General features: G+C 37.4%; 2 long non-coding RNA genes across 2 annotated transcripts; both read left to right on the top strand.

Moving 5' to 3' along the window:
- The first annotated feature begins 916 nt into the window (after positions 1 to 916).
- Positions 917 to 1,525, top strand: LOC109086659. The gene is made up of 3 exons (XR_006154502.1): positions 917 to 1,086; positions 1,196 to 1,267; positions 1,478 to 1,525. It is a non-coding gene; the product is annotated as an uncharacterized LOC109086659 (long non-coding RNA).
- Positions 1,526 to 3,173: 1,648 nt separating this feature from the next.
- Positions 3,174 to 3,413, top strand: LOC122137001. Its single transcript, XR_006154505.1, has 2 exons — positions 3,174 to 3,224; positions 3,359 to 3,413. It is a non-coding gene; the product is annotated as an uncharacterized LOC122137001 (long non-coding RNA).
- The last annotated feature ends 5,276 nt before the right edge of the window (positions 3,414 to 8,689 follow it).

Here is an 8,689-nt window from a genome sequence, read left to right on the forward strand (position 1 = left end):
TGGTGCGGTTGTCTGGAGAGAGACAGTGTGAGGGGGAGGTGGAAGTTTTCATCCATCAGGTCTGGAGGAGAGTTCTGCTGGACTCCTGGAGTCTCACTGAATCATCTGTGGTCTGCAGACAGCTGGGCTGTGGCTCTGTGCTGAACTTCTATGGCTCCTCTTCATCCAGTCCTGAACACAGTCATGAGTGTGTGACGGGCTTCCAGTGCTCTGGGAGTGAAGCTCATCTGGGGAACTGAAGCTCTCCACAAACTCTCAACTGTAGCTCCACACAACAGCTGTACATCACCTGCCTTGGTGAGAACAACAACATCTGGGCAGATTCTCCAGTTGTTCATGATCAATAATGTGTTTTTCTTTCTCTGAATATCAGGTCGCGGGTCCATCAGGCTACTGGGGTTCTGGGGGAGACTGTGCAGGAAGGCTGGAGGTTTTTTACAGCGGCTCATGGGGGACAGTGTGTGATGACTCGTGGGATATTAAAGATGCCCATGTGGTGTGCAGACAGCTGCAGTGTGGAGTGGCCCTCAGTAACCAGCAGGTACCAGCCTGGTTTGGTCCTGGTTCTGGACCCATATGGCTGGATGAGGTGGAGTGTGAGGGGAATGAGACGTCCCTGTGGAGCTGCTCTTCTCCAGGCTGGGGAAAACATGACTGTAATCACAAGGAGGATGTAGGAGTCGTGTGCTCAGGTAAACATGCTGCTAAATTGTTTACATTGAAGTCAAATATACAGTTTTATACATTTCAACATTCATGTGTTGTTCATGTTTTTTCATATAGAGTTTAAAGAGATCAGGTTAACTGAGGGCTGTGAAGGGAATGTGGAGGTTTTTACAAATGGATCCTGGGGTAATGTGTGTTACAACCAGATGGACAGAGACACAGTGAGTCTGATCTGTCAAGAACTGAACTGTGGAAGATCTGGTGTTTTGTCTGATTCGACACCAAGACTGAAATCAGCTCCTAACTGGCTTGATAAAGTTACATGTCGACCACATGATTCCTCTTTATGGCAGTGTCCATCTTCACTCTGGGGACAAAATAACTGTGGTGACAATGAAGTGGCCAAAATCATCTGCTCAGGTAAAACAGATACATTTTCCATCAGCAAACAATACAGTTATCCTTTAGCATTAATGCTTTGAGAAATTATATGGAATAAATATTTTATAATATTTAATTGTTGTTACAGAACAGGAGAGTCATGAGTCTCCTCGAAGCTCTCTGACATGCTCCACATCTCTCCATCAGAGACAGTGTTCAGGTAAGTTCATTTAATGGAAAAAACATAAAAAATTATGAATGTTTTATGCAACCTAAGTTAATGGTGTTGTAATATGAGGCACCAGCAGGATTTCATGTTGGAATATATAGTACAAATGATCACACACATACTCCTGTGGAGACATTGCTGTTCTGACAGTACTCTGCTGGCAATTAATGTATCTACTTTTTTGTGATGTGTGTGTTTTAGATCATGTTCCTCTCAGACTGAGTGGAGGGGAGGGCCGGTGCTCTGGGAGGCTGGAGGTGTATCATAACGCTGTGTGGGGCTCAGTCTGTGATGATCAGTGGGACATCAGCGATGCTCAGGTGGTCTGCAGGCAGCTGGGTTGTGGAGCAGCACTGAGGGCTGATGGGAATTCAGTCTTTGGTGCTGGTAAAGGTGTTGTGTGGATGAACAGAGTCGAGTGCAGAGGGAATGAGATTCACCTGTGGGACTGTCCTCTCTCCCTGAAAAACCACACTGACTGCTCCCACAAAGAGCACGCTATACTCACCTGTGCAGGTCACAGCAAAACACCAAGGAATATTATTTGTTTAAAATTTCATAGCTAATAACAAACAAATCCAAGATCCATCACTGCACAAATTTGTTTGTGTGTATGAAAGATTTGCCAGATTTGTCAGTGTCCACTACTCCTGCCACAACAACATCAGTCTCTCCTCCACAAACTCCTCCAGCAGCGTCTCTCTCCATCCCTGCAGTGCTTGTGATTGTTCTGGGAGTTTTGCTCCTACTGCTCTTAGTGCCACTGCTTATACTGATTCAGCAGAACAGAGTGATGAGGAGAGGTAAGAGAGATCCAGAGACTGTCATATTGTGTCTTATTCAGTGTGTGATCAGTCATGTGTTGTGAACTGACAGCAGGTTTGTCTGTCTACACTCACAGCTCTCTCTAAGAGGAGACACAAGATGAAGACTGAAGCCGTTTATGAGGAGATTCAGCACAGACACAATCACTTAAACAATACTTATAACACAAAAAACAACAATCTAACCTAATAGCATTAATAAGAGTCTGTCAGACAGCTGATGTTCATCTATTATTAGTCCTGTTAAACCTCCTGCTTCAAACCACAGAATTCCTGACAGAAAACCACAGAGCTGCAGGTGCATGTTTATATATATGTGTGAGTGTGTGTGTGTTTGTGTGTGAGTGTGTGTGTGTCAGTGTCAGTGTGTATCTCTACCTGTGAGTATTTTTAGATTGTCATAAGGAGGTGTAAATATATTTTAAAATGTATGTGCAATTGTTGAGGAGTATTTCTGGAAGGCAGTGAGGAATGGGTTCATGAGAGGATACACATTGTGTGTTTGCTAATAGGCCTAACAAAAAAGGGATCTTCCTATAATGCTTTTAGATTCGAATAAATAATATTTGTGCTGTGTTGGCTTCCTTTATGATGCAAAGGAAATGAGGATTCAGTCTGTTTGGTAATGATGAACATGTTTCTGACCGCTCTGCTCTTCTTTTACAGGGAGTCTCATCTCTGAAGAACTGCTGGGTATGAAGATACTGATGAGCTTCTCTCAGGTTCGAGAAATGAAGCACACATTCACTGCACATTCCACTCAAATCCTTTTTAAAGAATTTGCCTTAATAAAAAAAAAAATATTCTGTTACATATTTGATTAATGACCCAAAACTATTCAAATACTGCTGTTTACTTATATATTAACAGTTTGCTCTCCTTTTGTTTAGCAAAAGTGTTCAAGACTGCATATTATGATGATGTTACTAATGAAAGTGGCCTAAAAGGTCAGTGACCTTTTTAATTGTTCACATGATTCATTACCAGAGTCTCTTGATCCTCTGATGTCATCAACATATTTTGGCTTTTGTATCCAAACATATTGTGTTTTGATGCAGAAGAGATCACACCAGGACACTATGATGATGTCATCACTGATGGACTGAAACCAGATCGTGAGACAGGTGTCACCCTCTTACTCTACAACTGCATATATATACTTCTAAATTAAAAATACTACAGTACATTTAAGACAGATATTCAAATCTGTTCTGAATGTATTGAATGTGTGTTCTGTGATGAATGTGTGAATTTGTAGAAGACACACCTGAGAGCTATGATGATGTCATGACAAGCGGACAGAACTCTGATATCAAAAAAAGGTGTTTATAATAATAATAATAATAATAATATTAATAATAATAATAATAATATTCATTTAAAATCAAGATCGTTACAGATAATATTTTAATTACTGCCTTAATGGGTTTTTTGGTTTACAATTTAAATCAACTCATATTTTTATGTGCAGTGGACACACCAGAGAATTATGATGATGTCATCATTAATAGACCGAGCTCTCATGGGGTAACAGTGAGATGCACAGAATTACGCATGTTTAAAAATCACCCTACGCATGTTTAGATGAGTATCAGACATGTGTCCTGTGTAATCAAGTCACTGAAGGGGAAAACGGATCCTTCATATGTGATAAAGTGTTTTAAAAAAACTGATATGAGATGCTTTTTTTGTTGTCATTCTTGATCAGAGGGAGTTCAGGAGGAGTATGATGATGTCATGAGTGTGAGTGAAGATGTGAGAAACCTGTGGACTCTTGTCTGCTGTTCTTTATAATAAAAACTTTTTTTCTGTCACAAAAAGTTCATCAATATGAAGCTCCCTCATGTGGAGACATAAGGACTAGACTCTTGTCTGCTGTTCTTTATAATAAAAAGTGTTTTGCTGCCATCTGCTGGATGCATTACATATTACAGTGTTAAACAAACATCTACAACTACAAATGTCTTTGATATAATGCCAAATTAATATCTTTGGAACGAAAGCCAATGCCTATTTACAGATCTTATCTGAATAGCCCTGAATAGTTGTACACAATCAGTCCAGTTCATTTTATAATGTATTAACTGTTTATATACTGTATATACTGTTCATTGTGCTCTTGTTAGAACATCAGAGCAGTGTTGTTAAAATGCACTTACAATCATGTACAGTTGTCCCAAAAAATAACTCTAAAATGTTCAGTTTATAATTTATATATTTATAGCGAATATCAACAATTTGTGAGTGCAATGAGATTTCAGTAAGTCAGCAGTCAGTGATCAGAGCTTGTATCTGCTGTGTTCAGGTTCAGGCTTTGATGCTGAATATAAGCTGCATTGTTTCTGTATCAATCTGCTTTAAGTTTAGTGTGACTTTATCTCCACACTGACTTCTGACTGACACGAGTCTGTCCTCAGTGAAGTGTCTCTTCACGCTGGAGGAGGAGTCCCGCTCATCAGTGCTGACACTTTATTAATATATATGGAGAAAATCAAAATGCTGCTTTCTGATTTGTCACTGATTGTGTTTGATGATTTCCTCTGTTGTGTCTAATAAGGTAACAGTGAGTGTCATTGGCAGCTGTGAGTCTCTCTCTCTCTTTAGGGGGCTGACAGGAGCCAGTTTCTTCAGTGTGTTTGAGGAGCAGACGAGAAACTTGTGCTGAAAGAGTTAAACACACGGTGTGATGAGCAGAAGAAGATGGAGGGATGCCTGACACTCGTTTTACTGTCCTTTATTATCACTATAACAACATCTGGTAGTAGGCTAGAAAATAAAGAGTAAAGAGGTGAAATTATACATTTCAGAAAGAGTGTGTAAGGAATTGTTAAAAAACTGTAATACAACAACAGCTAAAACTAAATTAAACTAAACTAACGGAAAGTACATCCCCACAAACCCACATACATCACACACACACATAAACATACAACACACTCTAACATCAGGTTTGGCTCCAGTATATAGCATAAATGCAAAAAAAACAAAAATGCAAAAAAATACAAAAAACGTGTGTCCACCAAAGAGTTTATAGCCAGCTGAAAAAAATATCAGGCGCTCTTCTTAAAACGACCAGCTGGTGGCGCTTGAAACGTTTTGATGGCACAGCGTTTTTTCAGCTGAGATGCTTTAGTTGCTATTTGGAATAACCAAAACTTTAAGTATAAGGGGAGCAGGTGTAGCCTACATTTCTTTCATACCAGCTAACATTTTAAAAATACAAACATTTTCATGAATTCGAAAGTTTACGTCAGAACGGGTTTACGTTTTTGAAACAATCCTAAATTCTTTGTGCGTTTGTAAGTATATTGAACAGAAACAATATTATGGGTGTAATTTTTTTTTGTTTTTTTTTTTTGGTGTAGATGACTCATCTGAGAACTATGATGACACCACTCCAAAAGAACAAATCACTGATAGCAGGTGTTTTTATAGATTTATTATCTTTCTAAACGTGTATTACAATTGTAGTGCATCACTACTACTACACTGCTACAAGAAAAATCACTTACGTACAGTAAGTGTGGCAACTGGCAAACATTATATTTGGACTTTTTTCCTCAGTAGCTTTAAGACTGCATCTAGTCTCATGTAGACTGAACTTTGACTAAACATGCAAAAGTCACATTGTAAAATATTCTGGACAAGAAGCCACTAACATGTAGATGGGAAGAGATGGTCTGACTTACGTGTAAACCAAACACAGTCAGTTTTGTTTTGTTTAATTTAATTTATACTATAAATCATATAAAGTACATATGCAAAATAACTCACACTTGCAAAAAGACTAACAACACTATCAACATTGAAAAAAACAAAAAAACCAATTAAATACAATCATGATTTTTGTGGGCCATCTGAAAAAAAAAAAAAGCAATTTTATGGAATTAAATAAATTTGACATTAGTTACAGGAATTATTTTGACAGATGTTTTCCCTTATAACCGATTAAGCCTTATACAAAAGTATGCCTTTATTTACTCAAATGTCATTTTATGTAATTTTACAATTTTACAGAGTTGAGTTTATGATATGATATATGTACACACTAATTTTGGACATTTTCAGTTTGCTATCAGTGCTTTTATGTCATCTCTGCAGGTGTTTGGCTTTGATGCTGTAAATAAACTGGAGAGTTTCCTGTCTCCTGTAAATCAGAAACGTGTGTGTGTGTGTGTGAGAGAGAGAGAGAGAGAGAGAGAGTGTGCCTCCCCTCACTGAGGTCTTGATGTATGGGGAGGAGGAGTTCATCAGCACTGACAGCTTTGATATATATGGAGAAAATCAGAAAAGCCTTCTCTGATTTGTCACTGAAGTTGTTTGATGATTTCCTCTGTTGTGTCTAAGAAGGTAATAGCGAGTGTGATTGGAGGATGTTGGACCTCTTTCTCTCTCATTAAGAGGATGCCTGTAATTCTGTATCATCAGAGCGGAGAAGCTTGTTCTGGGAGTTGAGTTAATCATGCTGAGGATGATGGGAAGATGCCTGATGTTCATTTTACTGTCTGCAATTGTAATACTCATCACAGCTGGTAAATACACAAATTAAAAACAACAACAACAACAGAGAGGGATGAATAAATGTTACTTTCTGGAATTGTTCAAAATAAAGTTTGATTACAATGTTTTTATTATTTGCTTCAAGAAGTTTGATTACAATGTAGTGTTTCAGATGACAATATTATTATTTATTCATTCACAATATGCCTCTCTTTCTCTCTCTCATTTGTTTAAAATATTAGACTGTGTGAATGTGAGGCTGGTTGGTGGCCACAGTCGCTGTGCTGGTAGAGTGGAGGTTCTTCATAGAGGTCAGTGGGGAACAGTGTGTGATGATTTCTGGGATATGCCTGATGCTGCAGTGGTGTGTAGAGAGCTGGACTGTGGAGAACCTGTAGATGCTCTGAGTAATGCACACTTTGGACAAGGATCAGGGCCAATCTGGATGATTTTTGTCAGATGTGTTGGTTCAGAATCCACACTGAAGGACTGTGTATCAGGAGGATGGGACCGAAGTGTCTGTACTCATGCTAAAGATACTTTACACATCTTCCCATTCAAAACTTACACAAATTATGAAACACCTGAGTTTTGCTGTTCATCTTGTACCTAAAGTATGAACAGCCAAAGTACTCAATGCCATAGTTTACAACATTTTAGACTGATGCAAAAAAAGAAAACAAATACAATAAACAAAAAGTAAAAAAACAAAAAAAAATTTCAAATGTGCCTTCCAGTACCCAGAAGGCAAAATTCTTTCACAAATTTCAAATGTGTGAAAGCTTGTGAATAGAGAACACTAATTAATATGTTCATTTTCTTTTTTTGCATTTCATAATTTCATCTTTAAAACATTAATTTCCTTTTCCTGTGTAAACATTTATGCCACATTTGTGCATCATTAACAGTTATACACATATTCAAGGTATATGCTGGTTGAGACGTAGCTTCTGTCTTGCCTCGAGAAATAGTTAAATTTTTACAAAGCAAACTTCAAATTTGAACACTCCTGGTTAAATGTGCATACCCATGTTTGGTTAGTTAATTTAGTAAGCCTACTGTGGGTTTGCTGTCTTTGTCTAAATATATGTTCACATGTGTAATGTTTAATACAACTACAGTTGAGGTCAAAAGTTTACATTCCTTTCAGAATCTGCAAAATGTTAATTATTTTACCAAAATAAGAGGGATCCTAGAAAATGCATGTTATTGTTTATTGAGTACTGACCTGAATAAGATATTTCACATTTCCACAAGAGAAAATAATAGTTGAATTTATAAAATTGACCCTGTTCAAAAGTTTACATCCACTTGATTCTTAATACTGTGTTGTTCCCTGAATGATCCACAGCCGCATGTTTTTGTTTAATGATAGTTGTTCATGTGTTCCTTGTTTGTCCTGAACAGTTAATCTGCCTGCCGTTCTTCAGAAAAATCCTTCAGGTCTCACAAATTCTTTGGTTTTCCTGCATTTTGTGTATTTGAACCCTTTCCAGCAATGACTGTACTTTTGAACAGAATGGAGGCGTGCACATTTTTCATATTTCATCTAAATATCATATTTGTTTTCATTTAGCACTGCTCTTCAGAGGCTACAGAAGATAGTAACATGTTTCCCAGAAGAAAATAAGTTTAATTTACCCTGATCTTCAAATTCAAAAAGTCTTTGTTGGAAAGTATTCAAATACACAAAAATGCTGGAAAACCAAACAACTTTTAAAACAACTAATTTAAGATAACCTAAAACAATCATTACATAAACCCATTATAATAAATGTTATATTTAGCTGCCTGTGCCCTTCAGCAAGTAGGAAATAACTGTATTCAATACTGAAACTGAATACAGTTATAAAACACCAAATTCTAAAATAAACATAGATGAATCCTTAAAGCTACAAAAGGTATTGATTTCTTCTTTTTTCTATTGTTTTTTTATTATTATTTCTTTTTTATTAACAGACATTACAGCAGCTGGGTTAATAGGTTATAGAATGGGGGAACTATGATGTCACTTTGTAGGCTGTTAGGGACCAAGGCAGTGAGGCAAGAGGACACAGTAGGTGGTTTTTCAAAAAGTGAGGTTTTATTA

The sequence above is a fragment of the Cyprinus carpio genome, chromosome B4, assembly GCF_018340385.1.
Source record: "Cyprinus carpio isolate SPL01 chromosome B4, ASM1834038v1, whole genome shotgun sequence".
Classification (NCBI taxonomy): domain Eukaryota; kingdom Metazoa; phylum Chordata; class Actinopteri; order Cypriniformes; family Cyprinidae; genus Cyprinus; species Cyprinus carpio.